The sequence below is a fragment of the Panthera uncia genome (assembly GCF_023721935.1).
Source record: "Panthera uncia isolate 11264 chromosome B3 unlocalized genomic scaffold, Puncia_PCG_1.0 HiC_scaffold_1, whole genome shotgun sequence".
Lineage (NCBI taxonomy): Eukaryota > Metazoa > Chordata > Mammalia > Carnivora > Felidae > Panthera > Panthera uncia.
Window position 1 is genome coordinate 19,836,553 of NW_026057582.1, and position 26,167 is coordinate 19,862,719.

A 26,167-nucleotide genomic window follows, 5' to 3' on the forward strand; every position below is an offset into this window, starting at 1 on the left:
ACCAGGAAATGTGTTTCAGAAAGTCCAAGATTATCAGCCTTCACAACACTGCTATCTTAGTCTGCTTTCGCAACAAGTTCCCTGGCTGGCGGAAAGGTGTTGCAGAGGAAGCCTAATGACTAGGTGGTGTCTTAACTATTCTTCCTTTTTGAGGCTTTCAGTGTTTCTCCACCTTGCATGTTGGCAATTGATCCCTGCCTGAGAGGTGGTCCCACACCTTCCTGGCATCTTCTCAATTCTCACTCCCACCCTCAGGGTACTTTGCTTCTTCACATTAGTTGAAATGGGCTGCTCTCTTTCTTTAGACCTCAATTTTTCCATCTCTTGCCTCTTTCCTCCTGCTTGAATTCAATTTTCTTTTAATAAAACAAATGACTTCCTTGGGTCAAAGACCCTTGTTCTGTGTACCCAATGGGGAGAGGAAGAATTGATATGAGGGAGGAACTACAACGTGTAATATACATGTATAATTGGAAAAAAAATGAAAAGAATAGAAAAAGACAATAGATGATGAAAGAAAACATATTTGTATGTTTCTATAAATGGAAGAATGATGGTGGCTTATCTACCTCCAAGGATCCTTTTCTTCTGATATAATGAAATAATGATTTTGTTTGAGCAATGAGTCCTTCACAAGAATTCAGTTCCCAGTCTTCCCTGGAGCTTCCCTGCAGCTATGGTAGCCATAGGACTCAGTTCAACCATGGGATGTTAACAAAGGCAAATCCCTTTGACACTTTTCCTTTTACCTTTCTCATTTTTTCTTTCCTGGAATGAGAATGTGATTCCTAGAATTTGAAAAATTCTATTTTCATATATAAATTTATAAATACATAAAATAACATAAAATATTATATATAATATATATAAAATAACATATATATGATATTATATATAATATACATAATTTACATAATTTATATATGTAAAATATATGTGTATATATGTATACGCATGTGTGTATATGTATATATGTGTGCATTTGTCTGGTTGTACCAGAGGTTAGTGTGGCAGCATGTCTGGCATTTAATGGATGAAGGAAATCAATGTTCTTTATCTGGCAATGCTAATATTAACCTGTTTAGAGCCATCAATACAGGCAGTTTATACTTTTTGAATATTATGATCAATGTAAAAATGTGATAAAAATTTTATACAAGCAACTAATGATTTTCTTAGTGGAAATTACCTACGAGTAAAAATACTTGGTCCAAGTTCAGTGATTTTAAGGTTTTAAGATGATGAATGTATGTGTATGTACAGAATTTTTGTTCAAAGCTGTCTTTCAGAAAATCTGTACCCATTTATGTTCCAAATTATCTATGTACATTTTGCTAATCCAAGTAAATTTGGTTTTTAAGAATATCATTTGTTTAACATTGAGTTAACCTGTCCTTAAATGCCCTCAGGCGTGTGCCATTGTTCCTGTGTAAATAAAGGATTAGAGTACCAGTGAAGGGGTGAGGATGGGACTACTGATCCCATTTCTAAAAATAGTTTACTTCTTTTCTCCTAGAAGCAGTGAAGTCAATTTCTCAATGACTGTACCAATGAAAATGGAAGAACATTTGCATAGACCTTTCTAAGATTACAAATTCCATGCTGAAGTGACCCCAGGAAGTATTTTTGTTATTTTAATTTTAGACAGGAGGAAATTTTAGAGATACTAAGATTTGTTTGTGATAGAAAGAAAGGAAGAAGGAAAGCTTAGGCTTCTTAGAAATTGCTGTTATAAAATGAGTTATAACATGCAGCAAATTTCTGAGTGACAAAATTATCCTATTAAGTGATTAATAAATCACAGTGATTTTACTACGTGACTCTAAAGCTTAAAAAATGTGCATTATTAAGATTTAGGAGGGGTGCCTGGGTGGCTCAGTTGGTTAAGCGTCTGACTTCGGCTCAGGTCATGATTTCATGGTTCCTGAGTTTGAGCCCAGCATTGGGCTCTGTGCTGACAGCTCAGACCCTGGAGCCTTCTTCAGATTCTGTCTCTCCCTCTCTCTGCTCCTCTCACCGCCCCCCCCTCCGCACTCATACTCTGTCTCTCTCTCTCTCTTAAAAATAAATAAAAACATTAAAAAAAATAGATTTAGGAAATAGAAAACACCTTACCCAAGGAATTTAATATCATTATGACATACAGCTGACAACTATTAACATTTTGGGGTGTTTTGCATGTGTGTGTTTGTGTGTGTGTATTTGTGCATATATTTTTATACAAATCAAATAAAATATATACTGTGATAGTGGCATATTTACTCTCTTACTGCTCTTGTTCAGCATGTGTCCTACTGCACACAGTAGGTCCTCAGTATGTCTGCTGAATGCTGGACTTGAAGGGAGAATGTCAAGTTTCTTTCAGACTGTGTTTGTCTGTCTGTACAACATTGAGATCAGTCTTCCCAAGTGCTAAATAGCAGTTTGCATTACACTGCAAAATATTACTTCTTTTATGGATGAAAATACTAAGTTCCAGGAAGTTAAGTGGTTTGTTCCAGGTTACACTGTGAATAAACTACAGAAATAAGACTTGAGTCCAAGCCTCTGTATTCTGTTTTATGTTTTTATATTTTATGTTTAGTACTCCTCTAGATACAACACAGTTGCTTCAAATTCCTTTTTTTGTTTTGTTATAAGTATATTAAAAAGTCAAATATAACTTACATTCAGGAATTTAAGAATACAATAAAAATAAATACATATATATATATATATATGCATGATTAGACTAATCTGTTATTTCTCACATCAAATTTAATAACCTTCTTATGGATACACACACCATAATTGCCTGGTTACCATGAAACTATGTGGATTTTTGTCTATGACCATATATATGTCTGAGTAGCTATATCACATGCAGATGGAATGAAGCCAAGCTTTTAGATGACACATCGTACTGTGAGGAAATGCTGTAATGGTAAAATGCATATACACAATACCCTTTAGCTCTATCCACACTTGGGAATGGAAACACTAATTGTGCCTTTAGAAATAAATACTGCAATATTGTGGTTTACTGGGATACAAAATTAGGAGCTCTAACACGGTGTTCCTGTAATTTGTATATCTCCTTGCCGGTATTATCTTTTTGTTTTCAATTTATAATTTTTTGAGAGGATTAAATTGTTTCCTTTATTTCTAATGCTTATCCTAAATGACATAATTGTGGACAGGAAGAACAGGAGTAGGGTGTAAATCTGTTTTCCCCTACTGCTCCTCATTGACCCAAAAATGTCTAGTCTGGCTGTTCATCACCATCTTTTCAGCCTTTCACATTTCATTCCTGGATTCTACTGCAGACTTGTATATTAACATGTTGATTTATTTTCTTTTTTTTTCTATATAAAACTTATTTTATTTTAAAATTTATTTTATTTTTTTTTAATTTACATCCAAGTTAGTTAGCATGTAGTGCAATAATGATTTCAGGAGTAGATTCCAGTGATTCTTCATCTACGTATAACACCAGTGCTCATCCCATCAAGTGCCCTCCTTAATGCCCCTTACCTATTTAGCCCATCCTCCCACCCACAACCCCTCCAGCAACCCTCAGTTTGTTCTCTGTATTTAAGATTCTCTTATGTTTTCTCCCCTTCCTTGTTTTTATATTATTTTTGCCTCCCTTCCCTTATGTTCATCTGTTTAAATTCCTCACATGAGTGAAGTCATATGGTATGTGTCTTTCTCTAATTTTGCTTAGCATAATACCCTCTAGTTCCATCCACACTGCTAAAAATGGCAAGATTTCATTCTTTTTGATTGCTGAGTATTATTCCATTGTATATATATACCACATCTTCTTTATCCATTCATCCACCAATGGACATTTGGGCTCTCTCCATACTTTGGCTATTGTCGATAGCACTGCTATAAACATTGGGGTGCATGTGCCCTTTGAAATAGCACACCTTTATCCCTTGGATAAATGTTTAGTAGTGCAATTGCTGGGTCATAGGGTAGTTCTATTTTTAGTTTTTTGAGGAACCTCCATACTGTTTTCCAGAGTGGCTGCACCGGTTTGTATTCCCACCAACAATGCAAAAGAGATCCTCTTTCTCTGCATCTTCGACAACATCTGTTGTTGCCTGAGTTATTAAAGTTAGCCATTCCGACAGGTGTGAGGTGGTATCTCATTGTGGTTTTGATTTGTACTTCCCTGATGATGAGTGATGTTGAGCATTTTTTCATGTGTCTATTAACTATCTGGATGTCTTCTTTGGAGAAGTCTTTATTCACGTCTTTTGCCTATTTATTCACTGGATTATTTGTCTTTTGGTTGTTGAGTTTGATAAGGTCTTTCTAGATTTTGGATACTAACCCTTTATTTGATATGTCACTTGCAAATATCTTTTCCCATCCTTTCAGTTGCCTTTTAGTTTTGCTGACTGTTTTCTTCGATGGGCAGAAGCTTTTTATTTTGATGAGGTCCCAATAGTTCATTTTTGATTTGTTTCCCTTGCCTCTGGAGATGTGTTGAGTAAGAAGCTGCTGCAGCTGAGGTCAAAGAGGTTTTGCTTGCTTTCTCCCCTAGGATTTTGATGGCTTCCTGTCTTACATTTAGATCTTTCATCCATTTTGAGTTTATTTTTATGTATGGTGTATGAAAGTGGTCCAGGTTCATTTTTCTGCAAGTCGCAGTCCAGTTTTCCCAGCACCACTTGCTGAAGAGACTGTCTTTATTCCATTGGATATTCTTTCCTGTTTTGTCAAAGATTAGTTGGCCATACATTTGTGGGTCCATTTCTGGGTTCCCTATTATGTTCCATTGATCTGAATGTCTGTTTTTGAGCCAGTACCATACTGTCTTGATGATTACAGCTTTGTAATACATCTTGAAGTCCAGGACTGTGATGCCTTCAACTTTGGTTTTCTTTTTCACTATTGCTTTGGCTATTCAGGGTCTTTTCTGGTTCCATGTAAATTTTAGGATTGTTTGTTCTAGCTTTGAGAAGAATGCTGGTGTTATTTTGATAGGGATTGCATTGAATATGTAGATTGCTTTGGGTAGTAATTGACATTTTAACAATATTTGTTCTGCAATCCATGAGCATGGAATATTTTTCCATTTTTTGGTCTTCTTAAATTTCTTTCATAAGCTTTCTATAGTTTTCACTATATAGATTTTTCACCTCTTTGGTTAGGTTTATTCCTAGGTATTTTATGGTTTTTGGTCCAATTGTAAATGGGACAGATTCCTTGCTTTCTCTTTCTGTTGCTTCATTATTGGTGTATAGAGATGCAACTGATTTCTGTGCATTGATTTTATATTCTGCAACATTGCTGAATTCATGGATCAGTTCTAGCAGTTTTTTGGTGGAATCTTTTGGGTTTTCCATATAAAGTATCATGTTGTCTGTGAATAGTTTGACTTCCTCCTAGCCGATTTGAATGCCATCTATTCCTTTGTGTTGTCTGATTCCTGAGGCTAAGACTTTCAATGCATGTTGAAATACAGTGGCGAGAGTGGACATCCCTGTCATGTTTCTGACCTTAGGGAAAAAGCTCTCAATTTTCTCCTCTTGAGGATGATATTAGTGATGGGTCTTTCATATATGGCTTTTATGATCTTGAGCTATGATCCTGCTATCCCTACTTTCTTGAGGGTTTTTATCATGAAAGGATGCTGTATTTTTCAAATGCTTTCTTTGCATCTATTGAGAGGATCATGTGGTTCTTGTCCTTTCTTTTATTGATGTGATGAATCACATTGATTGTTTTGCAAATATTAAACCAGCCCGGCATCCCAGGTATAAATCCCACTTAGTCGTGGTGAATGATTTTTTTAATGTATTGTTGGATCTGATTGGCTAATATCTTGTTGAGGATTTTTACATCCATGTTCATCAGGGAATTGGTCTGTAGTTCTACTTTTTAGTGGGGTTTTTGTCTGGTTTTGAAATCAAGGTAATGCTGGCTTCATAGAATGAGTTTGGAAGTTTTCCTTCCATTTCTATTTTTTGGAACAGCTTCAAAAGAATAGGTGTTAACTCTTCTTTAAATGTTTGGTAGAATTCCCCTAGAAAGCCATCTGGCCCTGGACTCTTGTTTTTTGGGAGATTTTTTATTACTAATTTAATTTCTTTACTGGTTATGGGTCTGTTCAAATTCTCTATTTCTTGTTTTAGTTTGGTAGTTCATATGTTTCTAGAAATTTGTCCATTTCTTCCAGATTCCCCAATTTATTGGTGTATAATCATAATAGTCTCTTATTATTGTTTGTATTTCTGCAGTGTTGGTTGTGATCTCTCCTCTTTCATTATTGATTTTATTTATTTGGATCCTTTCCTTCATCTGTTAGATCAAACTGGTAGGGGTTTATCAATTTTGTTAATTCCTTCAAAGAAGGAGCTCCTGGGTTCTACTGTTTTGTTGTTGTTGTTGTTTTTCCCCAATGGCTCTAATCTTTATTATTTCCTGTCTTCTGCTGGTTTGGAGGTTATTTGCTGTTCTTTTCCAGCTCTTTAAGGTGTGAGGTTAAGTTGTGTATCTGAGACCTTTCTTCCTTCTTTAGGAAGGTCTGGATTGCTATATATTCCCCTCTTAGAATCACCTTTGCTGCATCCCAGAGGTTTTGGGCAGTGGTGTTATCATTTTCATTGGCTTCCATGTACTTTTTAGTTTTCTCTTTAACTTCTTGGTTAGCCCATTCATTCTTTAGTATGATGTTCTTTAGTCTCCAAGTATTTGTTTTCTGAAAATATGCACAGTATGATCTCAATCTTTTTGTACTTGCTGAGGGCTGATTTGTGTCCCAGTGTGATCTATTCTGGAGAATGTTCCATGTGCACTCTAGAAGAATGTGTATTTTGCTTCTTTAGGATGAAACGTTCTCAATATAGTTGTTAAGTCCATCTGGTCCAGTGTGTCATTCAAACCCCTTGTTTGCATGTTGATTTTCTGTTTAGATTATCTGTCCATTGCTGTGAGTGGGGCGTTGAAGCCCCCTACTATTATGGTATCATTATCAATGAGTTTCTGTATGTTTGTGATCAATTGATTTATATATTTGGGTGTTTTCATGTTTGGAGCATAAATATTTACAATTGTTAGGTCTTCTTGGTGGATAGACCCCTTAATTATGATCTAATGCCCTTCTTTATCTCTTTTTATAGTCTTTATTTTAAAATCTAGATTGTCTAAGTATGGCTATTCTGGCTTTCTTTTGGCGACCATTAGCATGTTTCTCCATCCCCTTACTTTCAATTTGAAGGTGTCTTTAGTCTAAAATGGGTGTCTTATAAACAGCATATAGATGGATCTTGTTTTCTTATCCATTCTGTTACCTTATGTTATTTGATTGAAGCGTTTAGTCCATTGACATTTAGAGTGAGTACTGAAAGATACGAATTTATTGCCATTATGTTACCTCTAGAATTGGAGTTTCTGATGGTGTTCTCTGGTCCTTTCTACTCTTTTTCGCTTATGGTCTTTTTTGTTTTGTTTCATCTTTTCTCCCCTCAAAGAGACCCCCTTAAAATTTCTTGCAGGTCTGGTTTAGTGGTCATGAACTCCTTTAGTTTTTGTTTGTCCAGGAAACTTTTTATCTCTCCTTCTATTTTGAATGACAGCCTTGCTGGATAAAGAATTCTTGGCTGCATATTTTTCCAATTCAGCATATTGAATATATCCTGCCACTCATTTCTGGCCTGCCAATTTCCTATGGATAGGTCTGCTGCGAACCTGTACTGTCTTCCCTTGTAGGTTAAGGACTTTTTTCCCTTGCTGCTCTCATGATTGTTTCCTTGCCTGAATATTTTGTGAATTTGACTATGATATGCCTTGTTGATGGTTGGTTTTTGTTGAATCTACTGGGAGTTCTCTGTGCTTTCTGGATTTTGATGTTTGTGTCTTTCCCCATGTTAGGAAAATTTTCCACTAAGATTTAGATTTGCTCACATAAACCTTCTACCCCTTTTTCTCTCTCTTCATCTTCTAGGACCCCTATGATTCAGATGTTATTTCTTTTTAATGAGTCACCGAGTTCTCTAATTCTTATACTGTGCTATTTTGCCTTAGTTTCCCTCTTTCCCTCTTCCCTGCTTCATTATTCTCCATATGTTTGTCCTCTATATTGCTGATTCGCTTCTCTGCTTCATCCATCCTAGCCACCGTGGCATTCTTTCAAGATTGTATCTCAGTTATAGCATTTTTAATTTCATTCTGACTAGATTTTACTTCTTTTATCTCTGCAGAAAGGCATTCTATGCTTTTTTTTAACCCCAGCTAGTATTCTTGTTATCAAGACTCTAAATTCTGGTTCAGACATCTTGCTTGCATCTGTGCTGATCCTGGCTGTCATTTCTTCCTGTTCTTTGTTTTTTTTTTTTTTTTTTGGGGGGGGGGGGGGTGGTAAATTCCTTCTCTTTGTCATTTTGAATGATGAAAAAGAATAAAATTAAAAAGAATTAAAATTTAAAATTAAAGACAACACAAAAAATCAAATAAAGGATGCTAGGTCCTAGATATGTTTTGGTCTGGTTGTTGAAAAGAACTTGATAGAATTAAGAAAAAAAGGAAAGAAAAGAAAAAAAAAAGGAAAAAGATAAAAAGGGAAAAGTTTGAAAAAAAATGAATATAATAAAATAGAATAAAATGAAATGGTAAAAGTAAATAGAATTTAAACATTTATAAAAAGTAGAAAATATAGTAGAAAAAATTAAAGAAAAATATTTTTTATAAAAATGGAAAATAAAAATATTTTTTTCTCTTTCTGCCGAGTTCTGTGATTCAAGTTGTGCAGACTATTGTGTTAATCCTCAAATCAGTTTTGTAGGTGTGCAAGATGGTTTGATGTTGATCTAGCTGCATTTCAGGGATGAGAGAGGCAAAAAACAAAAACAAAAAATAAAAACCTTCCATGCTGCTCCATAATCCTGGCCCTTCTTTTCTTTTCTTTTTAAAATTTTATGTACTTATATTGAGAGAGAGTGGGCGGGGGGGAAGAGGAGGGACAGAGAGTGAGAGAGAGAGAGAGAGAGAATTCCAAGCAGGTTCTGAGCTGACAGAGTGGGGCTAGATCTCACAAACCATGAGATCATGACTGTGTTGAAATCAAGAGTCAGAGGGCCACCGAATGCCCAAGTAGGCAACCCAAGCATGTTCATTTCTTAAACATAAATTTAAAGTATGTGCTTCTGTTTGCTCTATTTGACTTAGGAATGGGGAAAGGATATTAAAGAGAATTGGTGAAAAAGAAAATGCCCTAATTTTCTGGGAGGAAAATAAGGAGGAACTAAAATCCAGGCTTCTCAAAGGAAAAATTCAACTGCAAACTATTGCAAAAACTAAATGAAGCACCAACTATGTGTTCAACTGGATGTTAGATGAAATGTATGGCAACCATGTTTTCATGTTTTTTTGTTTGTTTGTTTTTGTTTTAATCCTAAGAAGATTTTGCACTCAACCCAGAAGCTACAAACAACAAGAAAAGAAACAAAAAAACATTCATGAAGACACATGTTTAAGTGTATAATAAGAGATACAGGATATATGATAAGAGTTTGAAAGGAGTAACCCATAAAATTAGGAAGACACATAATTTTGATTAGGTCTTACATTGCTTTGTATACCATACAACATGTTACACAGTCCCACGTTCCAAGGCCAAAACAGTCCCAAATCAGAAATCCTTTTTCCTTTTCTTCTGTTGATAAGAAAAAACAAAAAACAAAAACAAACAAACAAAAACCCTCCCCAGGCCTTGCCTTATTTTCATGTAACCAACTGTGGGGAACACACTGAGCTTTTTGTTGTGGATCACTCTGAGTCACTTTTAGTGATATCCACATAGATACCTACATGTGGAGTTCTAGCCAGAGCATCCCTCCATCCCTGCAGATAGGTAAGCATTAACTAGGGGGGTGGAGCACGCATAGCTCCTGCTAGCAGTTAGTTATGGATTTACATATGGAAGTGTCAGAGCAACTCTCCCAAGTGTGTGAGCATGAATACATTTGCTGCTTCAGCTTTGAGTTCTATGATTTTCAGTGTCTTAAGCCTCGCTTTATAGAGCTTGTTGATAAAACTTAGACTATCCTGTTACCACCTAAGGTAGCTTCTAGACCATATGACTTGTGTAAGCCATGCTGGGTGAAGGAAACATCAATGGATATCCAATAAAATAGTAATTCTACTTTCTCATTCTATGGAGTCTGGAAAAAACAAATTTTTATAGAGTTACAAGTTGGGAAGCATACTTATAACGGTCCCTGTACTAAAGTGAACTCACATTCAGGTAAGGAAAACGTTGCTACAATTGTTAACTTTGTTATTTTCACCACTTGTGTCAAGGACCCTAGAACAATTTGGTTTGGGTAAACATGGTACACTTCTTGGTCAATAAAATAAAACTAACACCCCCTTTAGCCAAATGCAAATTGTTGTGATTAACAAGCAGAGAATCAAACCACAGAGGTGAATGTAGCAGCTGAGAACCCAGAAAATATTGGTATATAGTTTCATTAGGGCATAAAAGATATGATTTAAGACCCGGTAATCATTTGAAATAAGAAATGTCTTCAGTTGACATTTTTGATTTTCCAGTATGTGGCCACATTACTCAAGATCTAGAAAAAGTGACTCATTCTAGTGGGAAACAACATAGCACAAAATCCCTCCAATGCATCTGCTTGTAAGAATTGAATATGTAGCAGCCCCTCCATTACCAAATGGGGATCATGCCCATGATAGATCATCCCCCCATTACCAAATTCCAATCTTTAACAATTATAACAACAAACAGTTCTTTAGTACTTCCTATTTGCCAAGTGTTAACTGTTATATCTATATCTATAGCTAAGCTCAATTATTGTGAACAATACCCATTCATAAACTTGGGAAGTTTCTGAGGGTTAAGAGGGAACTGTATAAGAATTCTCTCAACTCGAGGAAGGATAAAGCTGCTCTACTGAAGAAGGCAATCAGGCATTGGATTGAAATAAATGTTAAGCAAGCATATTTTACATAGTGGATTTATTTTAATATTAGGGAAAGAATAGACAATTTAACACTGGACTAGGGAATGAGAAGGTAATTAAGAAGATTAATGTTACTTTCAAAGTCTCCATAAAGATCTGAGCCTACAAAGGTTGAGAACCTATAATGACCAGCCTTTTTCTTTAGATAAAGAAAAATGGACAGCTCAGGAGTACACAGTGTTTATATCATTGAATAAGGGCCAGATTTAATAGAATGGTGCCCTGGTGAATTGGAAGCAATCCTAGTTTGTAAATCATCTTAATCTGGTTGAAATCCAAATGAAATATATTTATCTGCATTATATAAGAAGTTAATACAAAATGAAGAGTTCATAAAGTTGGAAATCAAATTCATAAAGTGAATTCCAAAGTAAGTATATTACCTAAATTAATAACAATTTTAAATGCTCTGAATCAGCTAAGGGAAAAAATAATCCATATCAGCCATTTTTAGACTCTTGATGTGTCATTGGCATTATTTTACTAACACTGCACTGTTGAAAAGCCAAAGACTTCTTTCTTTCATTTTGCCTTGGATAATGCCCAAATGTGAAGATTTACAATAATACCAACTAAGATATTGAGTTATATGACATATATTCTATATGTCAGGTCTATTCTGAATGCCTCGCATAAGTGAAGTCATTTAATGTTTAAAACATCATTAGTTGTATTTCAGATGATGGAATATGCCAGGGGACCTTGAGCAGTGTTGTATCAGCCTGTAGTGATAGCCCTTAGCTATTTTCCTTTTGGCAATGTTTGCTTCATTTGTGAGAAAAGAGATTTGATATACTGTCACTAGGAGAGCATGGTACCATAAGGCTTAATTTATTTCATTGTGAGATATTGTTTATCATTTGCAAAAGGGAAAGAGGGAAAGCATGATATGATTTCAGTTATACATATATGGGGAAAAAAAGGATGGTGATGAGATCATGTTACTAGGGTTAGATGGTGAATGGTCCCCTCTAGGTCTACGCATTCGAAGACATTGGGCAGATAAAATGGTTAGGGGAACTCCAGTTCTGCTCAGCTCTTTGAAATAGTTTAAAGTAAGGTATTGCATTTAAAGAGCTGTGAAAAACAATTATAGGTAATAACTAATTACTAATGTTATTTTAGTTATTTAATAAAAGCTTTTTGTTGAATAGTCTTTTGAATAGCGTCTTTTGTAGATTTGTGAGCCATTCTTTCACTGCCTTATAAAGGCATATAGCACCTGGGAAGGAGTTGAGAGTTTCCAAATTTTTATAAATACCCCCCTAGGCATAGATTTAGGCAGCTGGGCTAAATGTTAAATCCAAGTCAAAACACAGTGTCTTGTTCCATCAAACAGCAAATTAAATTCAAACAAACCACACTCACTCTAATTAACAAAAATTTAAAACTGCCTGAGGAGACATGAACTCCTTAGACTCTTTATGTTATAAATAAGAGAAGAGCTTATCAGTTGTTCTTGACCATGGTAGGAAATCATACTGTATAGCCAATCAACAGAGGACTATTTAGTTATCACAAAATATTTCCCTCACTGCATTCTACAAATATTCACACAAAGAAGTCATCTCTTTCACCTTTGCTTGAATGAAATACAGTGACTAAATACTCATTAATGAAAGGAAATCCTACATTTTAATAATTCTAACATGTTAACTTAAAATGACAACATTTGTAGAGATAACTCCATGAGTCTTACCTCAACAGACTTATGGCACCTATAGAAAACTTAAGAAATGAGGAAAATATCTAGCTGGAATAAGGTCCTCTCTTTTTCCCCCTTTTTATCCCCTTCCTTCCTTCCTTCCTTCCTTCCTTCCTTCCTTCCTTCCTGCTATAAGAGAGTCAAATAATGTCTAAAGGTAAATATATTGGCAGACTCTTATTTAAAATTCAACTCATGAAGGTGAAGGTCCTAGTTTGCAACTGGGTGTTCTAATTCTAAAGCAGTTAGGATATTTTCAAAGCCTAAGTCTACTGGAGGATGTTAATATTTAAAGAGAAAAGAGACCGGATTGCTCAGTCACCTCTCCTACTGCCCCACACTTAGCATAAAATGAATAAGGTTAAGCTCAACTTTAGAGAAGAGAGAAGAAAATGTGGGCAAAAATAACTTGTTAATTTGAAATATCCAAGTTCTTATAAGAAAAGGAAACCAGCCTCTAAATCATGGGGCTTCTGACTCAGCTCCTCACTTGTGTGCCTAACACCAGCTAGTGCTTCAGCTAGATACTTAGTATAAGACTTCAAAATAGTCACCATCATGGTTTACATTTCTCCAGAAGTTGACCCCAAGGTAAGGATTTGAATTCAAGTAATTTATTTAAGAGATGATAGTATGCGGCACAATTAGGGATATGAGGAAATGAGATAGAGAACTGAAGGAAAAACACAGTGCACTACCAAGATGGCATCCATTCTGGGCAAATGGAACTCATTATTATCAGAGAGCTTCTAGGAGACATAGAGTAAGCCTCGGAGTTGCCCCAATGGGGTTGGAGAAAATGGGGTTTTAATCCACTCACCTCCTTTTGCCATTAGTGGAGGTTTGAGGGAGTGCAAGCAGGACGAAATATTGCTGTAGATGGAGAACTCTCACTTCAGTTAGAGCTCCACCTCCCTCATTGTGCTCTACCAGTTCACCTGAATATATTCCTGTTTTCCTATCTTTGTCAGTTAATTCTAAGTCTATGTCAGTCCTGGTTTGGTTTTGATTATTTGACTTATCTTGTGGTTATGAGTGGTATTTTCCTGCTTCTTTGAATGCCTATTTTTTATTGAGGTATAATTGACACATTAGTTTCATCTGTACAATGTAATGATTTGATATTTCTATAGTCTGCAAAATAATCACCAGAATGAGTCTAGTTACTATCCTGTCACCATACAAAGTTACAAAATGATTAAATTTTTTTTGTAATGAGAACTTTTAAGATTAATGCTCTGGGTTACTTTCAAGTATGCACTAAAATATTATTGACTATAGTCACCATGCTGTACATTACATTCTCATGACTTATTTCTTTTATGGTCAGAAATGTGTAGTTCTTGACTGCCTTCACCCATTTGCCCAACCATAATGCGCTTTCCCCTTGGCAATCACCATCCTGCTCTCTGTACTTATGAGTTTTATCTTGTGTGTGTTTTAGATTCCACATATAAGTGAGATCATACAGCACTTGCCTTTCTGTGACTTATTTCATTTAGCATAGTGTCCTTGAGGTCCATCCATATTGTCACAAATGGCAAGATTTCATTCTTTTTAAAGACTGGGTAGAATTCCTTTGTGTGCGTGCATTTGTGTTAATCTTACATATTATTTATCTGTTCATCTACCAATGGGTACGTAGGTTAATTACATGTCTTAACAACTATAAATAATGCTTCAATAAACAGGGGGTACATATATCTTTTCAACTTAGTGTTTTGTTTTCTTTGGGTAAATACTCAGAAGTGGAATTGCTGTATCATACATAGTTTTAATTTTAATTTTTTGAGAAAGCTTTATAAATTGGCTGAACCAATTTACATTCCTACCAACAGAGCATAGGGGTTCCCTTTTATCCACATCTTTGCCAACACTTGTTATTTCCTGTCTTTTTGATAATAGCCATTCCGATAGGTGTGGGATGATATCTCACTGTGGTTTTGATTTGCATTTTCTGATGATCAGTGATGTTCAGCATCTTTTCACATGCCTGTTGGTCATCTGTGTTTTCTTTGGAAGAAAAGTCTATTCAGATCCTTGGTCCATTTTTAAATCAGACTGATTGTGGTTTTGGCTACTGAGTTGTATGAGTTGTTTATATTTTTTGGATAGCTTACTTGGATATTTTTAGTATCCCTTACTGGATACATGATTTGCAAATATTTCTCTCATTCAGTAGGTTGGCTTTTTATTTTGTTGATGGATTACTTTGCTGTGCAGAAGTTTTTTGTTTGACATATTCTCATTTGTTTTTCTTTTGTTGCCATTGCTTCTGGAGTCAGATCCAAAAAATAATTGCTAAGACCTATATCAAGGAGTTTACTATCTATATTTTATTCCAGGAGTTTTATGGTTTCAGGTGTTACATTCAAGTCTTTAATCCATTTTGAGTCCATTTTTGTGTATGGTGTAGGATATTAGTTTAGATTCATTTTTTCATGTGGCTGTCCAGTTTTTACCAACACTATTTACTAAAGACACTGTCCCCTTCCCATTGTATACGATTTCCTCCTCTGGTTTTAATTAACTGACCATATACGTGTGGTTTTATTTCTGGACTCTCTATTAGGTTCTATTTATCTATGTGTCTGTTTTTATGCCAATAACATACTGTTTGACTGCTATAGCTTTGCAATTTAGTTTGAATCAGAAAGTGTGATGCCTTCAGCTTTTCTTTCCTTTCTCAAGATTGCTTTGGCTATTCAGGGTCTTCTGTGCTTTCACGCAAATTTTAAGATGGTTTATTTTATTTCTTTGAAAAATGCCATTGGATTTTGATATGGGTTGGATTAAATCCATATTGCTTTGGATATGAACATTTTATTAATTCTTCTTATCTCTAACATGGAATATCTCTCCATTTATTTTTGTCTTCTTTAATTCCTTTCTTCAGTGTCTTAAAATTTTCAGTGTACAGGTCTTTTTACCTCTGGTCAAATTTATTCCTAGATATTTTACTAGTTTTGATACAATTGTAAATGTGATTGGTTTCTTAATTTTTCTGATAGTGTATAGAAATACAACGTATTTTTGTATACTGATTTTGGACCCTAAAACTTTACTGAATTTGTTTATTAGTTCTAATGGATTTTTGGTGTTCTTAGGGTTTTCTACATATAAAGTCATGTCACCCACAAATAGTGATGGTTTTACTTCACGCTTTTCAATTTGGATGCCTTAATTTTTTTTCCTTTTCTTGCCTAAGAAAAGGCTATGATTCTGGCTACGATTTCCAAAATTATGTTGAATAAAAATATCTAAAATTGGCATCTTGTCTTACCCTGATATTAGAGGAAAAGCCTTCAGCTTTTTACTGTTGAGTATGATGTTAGCTGTGGGCTTATCATATGTGGCCTTTGTTATGTTGAGGTACATTAAGCCCACTTTGTTGAGAGTTATCATAAATGGATGTTGAATTTTGTCACATGCTTTTTCTGCATCTATTGTGATGATTATATGATTTTTACCCTTCCTTTTGTTAATGTGGTACACCACTCTGATTTGTAGGTGTTAAAGCATTCTTGCATCTCTGGGATAAATTCCACGTGATCATTGTGCATGATATTTTTAATATATTGTTGAATTTGATTTTCTAATATTTTTGTTGAGGGTTTTTTTTTCATCTATGTTTATCAGGGATATGGACTTGTAATTTTTTTTTTCTTGTGGTGTCCTTGTCTGGTTTTGGTATCAAGGTAATTCTAGCTTCAAAAAATGAGTTTAGGAACATTATCTTTTTTTTTTTTTTTTTTTTTTCTTTTTTTTATTAATTTTTTTTTGTAAAAGCTTGAGAGGATGGGTATTAAATCTTTAAATGTGTGGGAGAATTACCAGTGAAGCCATCTGGTTCTGGACTTTTGTTTATTGGGAGATTTTTTGATTACTAATTCAATTTCCTTACTAGTAATCAGTTTATCCAGATTTTCTGTTTCTTCATGATCCAGTCTTAGAAGGTTATATGTTTCTAGGAACGTATTCAGGTCTTCTAAATTACCTAATTTGTTGGCATACAATTTTCAATAGTAGTCTGATGTGATCCTTTTTATTTCTGTGGTGTCAGTTGTAATTTTTCTTTCATTTATGATTTCATTTATTTGAACCCTCTTTTTACTTGGTGGGTCTAGCTAAAAGTTTGTCAATTTTGTTTATCTTTTCAAAGAAGCAGCTCTTAGTTTCGTTCACCTTTTCTATTTTTTTTAAGTCTCTATGTCACTCATTTCTGTTCTGATCTTCATTATTTCCTTCCATTTACTAATTTGGGCTTTGTTTGTTCTTCTTTTTCTATTTCCTTTAAGTGTAAATTTAGATTATTTAAGATTTTTGTTTCTTGAGATATGCCTATATTGCTATTACACTTCTTTCTTACAGCTACTTTTGCTGCATCCCATAGATATTGCTAAGTTGTATTTCCATTTTTATTTGTCTCAAGGCATTTTTTTATTTCTTCTTTGATTTCTTTGTTGACCCATCAGTTGTTCTGTAACATGTTGTTTAATCTCCACATATTTGTTATTTTTCTAGTTTTCTGCTTGTATTTTTAGTTTCACACCATCCTGGTCAGAAAAGATGATTGATACGCTTTCAATCTTCTTAAATTTGTTGAAACTTGTTTTGCGTCATTCTAACATATGATCTATCCTGGAGAATGTTCCATGCATACTTTGAGAATGTTTATTCTGCTGCTTTTGGATGGAATACTCTGTATATGTCTATTAGAGCATCTGATCTAATGTGTTTTTTTTAATGTTTATGTATTTTTTTTTAAATTTAAATCTTTTTATTTTATTTTTAAGAGAGAGAGAGACAGAGTGTGAATGGGGGAGGAACAGAGAGAGAGGGAGACACAGAATCCGAACCAGTCTTCAGGCTCTGAGCTGTCAGCACAGAGCCCAAAGCGGGGCTCAAATTCTGTGTCTCCCTCTCTCTCTGTTCCTGAGAGAGAAGTTGGACACTTAGCTGACTGAGCCACCCAGGTGGCCCGAAATGTTTATTTATTTTTGAGAGAGAGAGAGAGAGAGAGCACAAGCAAGGAAGGTATAGCAAAAGTGGGACAGAGGATCTGAAGCTGGCTCCACACTGACAGCAGCAAGCCCAATGCAGGACTCAAACTCATGAACCATGAGATCACAACCTGAGCCAAAGTCAGACGCTCAGCTGACTGAGCCACCCAAGTGCCCCTGGTCTAATGTGTTAAAATTGATGTTTCCTCATTGGCTTTCTGTCTGGATGATCTATTCATTGATGTATGTGGGGTGTTAAAATTCCCTACTATTATTGTATTGTTTTCAATTCTTCCCTTTAGATTTGTTAATATTTGCTTTATATAATGTTATGTCCTATTATTGTCTTGACCTCTTTATCATTATGCGATGCCTTTCTTTGCCTCTTATTCCAATCTTTGCTTTAAAGTCTCTTTTGTCTGATATAAGTATAGTTACCCCAGCTTTCTTTTGGTTTCCATTTTTATGGAATGTCATAGACTATGAGTCTGGACTTCTCTCTTGTAAGCAAGAGAGTGGACACAGAATTGAATACAAGAGAGGTCTAATGTCTGGGAGGAGATCAGAGCCCCAATCAGGGGTTTTGTCTCCACATTTATTGAGCTCTCATGATCTTACACATGTGGTGAACGTGAAGAAAATAATCAGATAGTAATCATTAACTTGTGTGTGTAAGAAGCAAAGGGTCTTGGGGGCAAGTGGTTATGATCAAAGTTATTGGTACCAGACAGAAAGTAATTTCCTGCAGGTGATATAACAAGTTATTCATGATCCCTTTATAATACCTTGCTAACTAACCTTGGGCACTTTTGCCCAGTGGTGGCGGCTTTCCACCCTAAGCTTTTTTTTTCTAACCCATGTATATAAGTATAAGTCATTCTTGAATCTATTTCCCCACAATGGAACATTTTTTTCCATCTCTTCACTTTTAGTCTTTGTTCATTCTTACATCTGAAGTGAACCTCCTATAGTCTGCATATAGGTGGATCTTGTTTTTTATCCACTCAGCTATTATGTCTTTTGACTGGAGATTTTAGTACATTTACATTTAAAGTAATTATTGATGGGTATGTACTTAGTGCCATCTTGTTAATTGTTTTCTGGCTGTTTTGTTGTTCTTTTCTTCTTCTCTTGCTATATTTCCTTGTGGTTTAATGACTTTCTTTAGTGTGTTATGTGTGGATTCCTTTATTATTATGTCTTTTGTATCTACTATAGGTTTGCTTTGTAGTTTCTATGAGGCTCACATATCACATCCTATATATATGGTCTATTTTAAGTTGATACCAACTGATGTTTGAACGCATTCTAAAACTACATTTTAATCTCTCATGTTTTCCTTTTTTTTTTTTTTTTTTTTTTTTTTTTTTTTTGAGAGAGTGATCCAGTGTGCATGGGGAAGAGGGGCAGAGAGAGAGAAAGAGAATTTTAAGCAGGCTCCATGCTGAGCGTGGAGCCTGAGGCAGGGCTTGATCCCATGATCATGAGATCATAACCTGAGCTGAAATCAAGAGTCAGATGCTCAATGGACTGAGCCACCCAGGTGCTCCTGTTTTATGTTTTTGATATTACATTTTACATCTTTTTATTTTTTATATTTCTTAACTGATTATTATAGTTATTCTTTTTTACCTTTTGTTTTTTAACCTTCATATTAGCTTTATAAGTAATTTATCCACGTTTACTGTATATTTACTTTTAGCAGTGAAGTTTATACTATCATATACTTTCTTGTCACTAATGCCCTTTCTTTTCAGCTTAAAGCTTTTATTTTAAATAAAATATTCTTTTATTTTATTTTCTTTTTTTATTCTATTTTTATTTTCTTTTATTATTCTATTATATATTAAATATATATTTTATTTAAAATACATTTTTAATGTTTATTTTTGAGAAAGAGAGAAACAGAGTGTGGGCAGGGGAGGAGCAGAGAGAGAAGGAGACACAGAATCCAAAGCTGGCTCCAGGCTTCGAGCTGTCAGCACAGAGCTCAACGTAGGACTTGAACCCATGAATCCTGAGATCATGACCTGAGCCAAAGTTGGAGGCTTAACTGACTGAGCCACCCAGGCACTCCTCAGCTTAAAGCTTGAACATTTCTCATAAAGCCAGTTTAGTAAAGATGAATTTCTTTAGCTTTTGCTTACCTGGAAAATTTTTTATCACTCCATCAATTGTGAACAGTAATATGACTGGATAGAGTATTCTTGATTGTAAGGTTTTTTTCTTTACTTTCAGCACTTTGAATATATTGGGCCACTCTTTTCTGGTCTGCAAAGTTTTTGCTGGAAAAATCTGCTGTAGTCTTATGGGAGGTCCTTTGTATGTATCAAATTATTTTTCTCTTATTGCTTTTAAGACTCTAACTTTTGACATTTTAATTATAATACGTGTTGGTGTAGATTTTTTGAGTTCTTATTTGTGACTTTCTGGAATTCCTGGCTTAGGATGTCTGTTTTCTTCCCCAGGTTAGGGATATTTTAAGGCATTATTTCTTCAACTATGATTTTTGTTTTTAATCATTATTTTGTTTTGTTTTGTTTTTTCACTTTCTCTCTCCTTCTTCTGGGACCCCTATAATGGCAATGTCGTTCTACTTGATATTGTCCTATAGGTCTTTAAATTATCTTCAAACTTTTTTTTCTTGCTCTGTTGGGTGAGTTTCACTGCCCTGTCTTGTAGCTCACCTATCACTTTTTCTCAGTCATCTATTCTGCCTTTGAACCCCTCTAGTGTATTTTTCAGAGCAGTTATTGTACTCTTTAGCTTTGTGACTTTTGTTTGGCACGTTCTTATATTTTCTATCTTTTTTTGTTGAAGTTCTCACTATGTTCATCCATTCTCTTCCCAAGTTTGATGAGCATATGAGTATGTTTATGATGATTATTTTCAACTCTTAACAGGTAAGTTACTAATCTCTAGTTCATTAAGGATTTTTTTTCTTGAGAATTTATTTTTTTTTCTTTCGTTTAGAACATACTTCTCTGTTTTGTCATTTTGCTTGACTCTTTGTTTCTCTATATTAGATGAAATAGCAACCTCTCTCAGTCTTGAAGGAGGGGCCTTGTGTAGGAGATAAACCTTGTCCTAACTCTTGGTTGGCCCATGAACCTTTATGATCATCTAAGTAGGCTGATTTATTGATAGGTTACAGGTGTTGAGAGTATTCCAAGACTTGCCAGTATTCCAAAGGGAGGGAATCTCAGTTGGCACCTAGTTTCAGGCTGATTGGAAGCCAGAATATAAGGCAGCTGCTTTTATATTATGAAAATATACAGTTCTATAGGATTGCAATTGTCAACCTTGGTGGCCTTTATATCAGGTGGTAAGAAGATGTCCCCTGGACAGCAGTTGCAAAATCTGAGGCTTTAGACAAATGTATAAGCTCTTTTCTAGGAGGTACTGGTGAGCTGTAATGAAGCCATGGGACAGCATAAAGATGGTGTTCTCCAGTCTACATTCCCTGAGAACACTTCTTTAGCCTTCATATATGTGTAAACCTGAAGTCTTCCCCCCCAGATTAAAGCTCCAGGACAAGTAAATTAGCCTTTTTCACAGAAAGACTTGGGGTGCGTGTCAGTCTGCCATGTAGTGCCCTGTAGGTGGTAGCCTTCCAAGAATTATCTCTCTGATTATTACAGTCCCCTGGGACCCATGAATGCAAAGTCTCCTAGCCACTAGAGCCAGGTGACCAAAAAGCATCCTCTGTATGGACTGCATATACCTGTTGCTTTAGACAGGCATCAGGAAAGCATAGGGATGGGGCATGACCATTAGCTGTCACAGGGCCATGGGAGAATGCAAGGCCAGGGTACACATGCTGGCACTATCAAGATAGATGGAGAATACAAAAATGGTATCCAACAGCATCTCCATCCCTGGAGAAAGTTTCAACAGGCCCCTGTTCCTCCAACAGATGCTTTAAGATTATAAAATGTACCTCGTATAAATACTCTATAGGTGGTTTTCAAGCTACTGTTTTTTTGTTGGTCCTCATGGCAAGTGAGTCTGTGCCAGGGTTCTTTAAGAAAAGTATCTTGATTCCCTACAGCCTTTGTGTTTCTTCTGGACATGAACTCCATTGGCTTTCAAAACTAGACATTTTAGGACTGATCTCTCCATTGCAGACAAGGGTTGAGACATATGATATAGGGCATAGACTTCTTGTTCCTCAGGGAAAAGCTGTGAATTAGTGAGATCCCTACTGATTGTGGGTCGTCATGCCAGGAGTGGGGTTTGTGGTGAGAGTGCATCTCTGACTGTTTTACCATCTCTGTGTGACCCTTTTACTGTTTATTCTGAAGGAGCTGTTTGGCTAATTTTCAAGTCATTTTTCAGAGGGAATTAATTTTTCATATGTAGCTATAGATTTGATGTATTCATGAGAAGAGGTAAGTTTAGGATTTCCTACACCATCACCTTGGACCACCCTATTACTTTTTTTTTTTTTTAACTTTTGAGAGAGAGAGAGAGAGAGAGAGAGAGAGAGAGAGAGAGAATATCCCAAGCAGGCTGTATGGCTCAGTATAGAGACAGATGTGGGGCTTAATCTCTCAATGGATGTTAGACATTTTGTATTTTACCTTATTGGGAGCTAGATTTTTAAAAATTCTTATTAATAAACTTGAGCTTTTTTCTGGCATGTAATTATGTTACATGGGAATAGTTTTATCTGGGTGGAAGAGATGGTCTTGCTTTTAATATCTGTTACGAGGGACTAGAGTTATGGTCATTCTAAGACTATTTTCCCCAGTACTGAGACAAAATAAATATGTGGGACCTACCCAATGTGCCATGAATCATGAGTTCTTCCAGTTTGGATGGTGAAATCAATAGTTTTCTAGGCATTATGCAAAAGCTAGGCATTCTTCCTGCTAAGCCTTTTGGGCAGCTCTTTTCTCAGCCTGGTATAATTTCCTCACATGCAAGTGCTGAATACTCAAGTAGAACACTGCACATTTCCAGACTTCTCTTTAGCTTTTTATGGTATGGTTGGATATGCATATATCAATTGTCAAAAGTTCTTTTTTCTTAATAGGATGATTCCTACAGAGCAGCTAACTTAGGACTTTGTATGATTAGAAAAAAAAATAACTATCTTTAATATGCTATATATAGTATTTATAGCATATAAACCATCACCATATCTCTTAAAACTTTACAATAATAATACATACCTGCCTGCTCCATAAACTGAACATCTCACCTGCCACCATCATCCCCAACTCTCACATTAAAAGAGAAACAAAAAGACATTAAATTTCCCCTTTAACCTCTTTGTTCAGATTTACTTAAAAATAAATATCTACTCTGAAAAGCTGTCAGTTATTTCAAATCTAACACTTAAAAATTAAAAAGCTACCATCAGACACCTACTCTATTTCAGAGATTTTATCAATTGGGTTAAAAAAAGGAAAGATGTCTTAACACTCCTACTTTGTTTTTTCTTCAATTATAAATGCAAACATGCCTTCCTGTGACAAGTGACAGTGGTGTAAAATGCACTTCTCCACCCCCAATCTCCCCAGTCCTAAATGAACCAAACACTCTTATTATGGATATATTTAATCTGTTATCCTTGCACTATTAAGTTTTTTCTATAACAACAAAATCCTTCAGGATCCTGTGATCTCACTTTGCTTCTGCAACCAGATTCTTTCTGTCTCCAAAGAATGCCTTTGAATCAGGACATCCAAAATGTGTAATCATACAAGTGATATTTCTGTTCTTTTTATCTATCCTATGAATGTGGGGGCTTTGGTGGTAAGAGTCTGCCTTCATTGAAACATAGATAATTTGCCCTCAGAAGAGCCATTAAGCTTCTAGCTACAGGTAGTAACAAAATGTTTGAACCTTGATTTTAGAAGCCATGCTTGAAACTTAAAAACAATACAGCAAGTCTTTAATTTCTGTGTCAAGTGAGAACTGAAGGAGTCCATTGGCAATAATTCCTTCACTAAGCAGGAAGGAGCAGTGACTCTGCAGTGTTTGAAATTTAGAAAAAGAGGTGAATAAAAGGACATGGGAAGAAATTTAAGTGAAAAGGAAGATTCTCAAAATTTAGATATCCTCAGACCCGTAAAAACTCTGTGAGGCTGCAGAATATAAGATTTTCTTCTTTTTAATTCTCTAGCTTATGGTGACTGTTATCTTTTTACAAATAAAAAAAAATGACACTGTTCATGTATGAGAATCAGAAGTATGTCCTTATTCTCTTCCTACCATAATCTGGGTCTTTCTTGGTGATATATCTATTTTTAAAAATGTAATTTTTAATATAACAGCCATCAGAAAACAATCCATACCAGCATGTCTCAATATGTCCCATGAATCATTTTTTAAAGATGTTGTCTGGTAAAAAAATAATTTATTGTCAGAAAAGTTTTGGATCATCTGAATGTTAGATAATTTTCTTGGAGACATAAAATGCCCATTATCATATTATTGAAGAATTCTGGAGAAGTCAACTTCTATTTAACTCTGCAATTCTCAAAAATTTTTAACCAAAATTGTATTGTTTCTGTAATGCAGAACTACTGTTACTGAACATTCAGGGATTGTTGCCTCAAGTCCTTCTCAACAAAACCTTTTATTTGTATTGTTTTGCTACTTTTTAGTGTTTAATTAAAAGCAAACTGAGAGCAAGAGGGAGGCATAGCCCAAGAGACAGTGGTTGGACTTAAAGGACAACCTTGTTCTCTTAGCTTATTATGCTCAAGTCTGCCAGTGCTTGACTCGTCACATTCCCCCTCCAGGACTCCTCTGGCCAGGAAGCTGAGGACTTCAACCTCTGTGACAGCAATGGCTTCACTCAGTGATATTCATATCAATAGCTTGAGAAGTTTTGGGCTCTGAATTATTCCATATCTGCCCCAATTTCCGAGTTAAAAAGTGTAATATCTCTCTGACATTAATATTGTAGATTCCAATATGTTTTGTCAGGGAAATTGTGGGAAATTTCATCTTTTTCTTATTTATCCACATAACTATGTAAGCTTTAAAATTTTCAAAATATTATCTTATGTGGCTTCTACAATGAGAAAGTATAATTTCATATTTCAGGATGTGTGGAAGAGAGGATAATCTATATTCTTAGATTTGTGATTAAGAAAAAAAGTTGTACAGAAAAAAAGATATGGGAAAGAAAAAGGTAATATAAAAACGACATATTGAACTTGAATTTTTTAATTTGAATGTCTTGAATGGGACCTGCAAAGATTTTATTCACGTGATTTGGGGCTTGATGTCTGCATTTAGATGCTCTAAAGCAGCTCAACCTCAACTAATCCCAAACTGAACTTGTGTTTTTCCTATAAATACTTTGTCTCAAGCAGAGTGTTATTCCTTAGGGGATAGCATCACAATTTAGCTAGCTGAATAAGCCAGAATCATAAAGCAGACCCTTAAAACTTTCTTCTTCATGACTGAAATCTAGTCCATCTCAAACTTTGTGATGATAGCCTAGTACATATCTCATAAATCTATTCATGCCTGAAGTATCTATCAACACATGCCTTTTGAGTGATTACTAAGTGTCTGCCATTGTAATAGATGCAGAATATACAGTTCTAAACAAAACAGTTTTCTGCAATCCTGAGTGTCCATTTTAGTAAAGTGCAAGTAAGGATGGTAAGCAAATAGAAACATATATAAGCTGAAGAAAAGTACTACCAAAGACTAAAGCAGAATATAATATGATAAAGAATTGCCATTACATATGTGCCATTTCATAGAGCTGTAGTCTTCGAACTATAAATAAGGAGGATATGAAATCAATTTAGTGGGTCAAGGGCAGTATATCAGTATATATGTATATGCATGTGTTTTGTGTTTCATTTGTAATTGTGTTCTGAATCATTTTTAAGTGGAATTATTTCCATGAAGTATCAGTAAAACAAAAAACAAAATTTGAAAAAAAAATAAAAACATTATATGGAACAGTTGTGAGTTAAACATGCAAATAGGTGGGAGAAATTCAGGAAAATAGAACCACTTGTGTAAAGACACTGAGGCAAGAGGTGTGTTCGTGGGGCATCCAGGATCCTGGCATAGCTACAGTGTAGTGAGACAGGATCGGAGGATATATGACTGGAGAGACAACCAGGAGCTATACCTGGAGGGCCTGTGAGACCAGGGGAAGATCATCAGATTTTACTCCAAGTAAGTCGGGAAGTCATTTGAGGTTTTGAACATCATGTCACAGCCATATTCACTTGTCATGTATTATTTTGGCTTATGTATGGAAAATAGATGTAGAAAGGCAAAGATAGAAGCAGGGAGAACAGTAGGAGATGATAGCAATGGTCCAGAAAGACATGAGAACTGGCTTGAGACAAGATGGTATTAAAATAAAAACAGAGACCAACCTTGGAAATTCCCTGAAGAGATGAAAATTCAATTTAGTTTAGTCATACAAGCAAAGCTTAATTTAGCTTATTCTGCAAGGCTAACTTGACTTGGGTCATCTCTTGCCTATG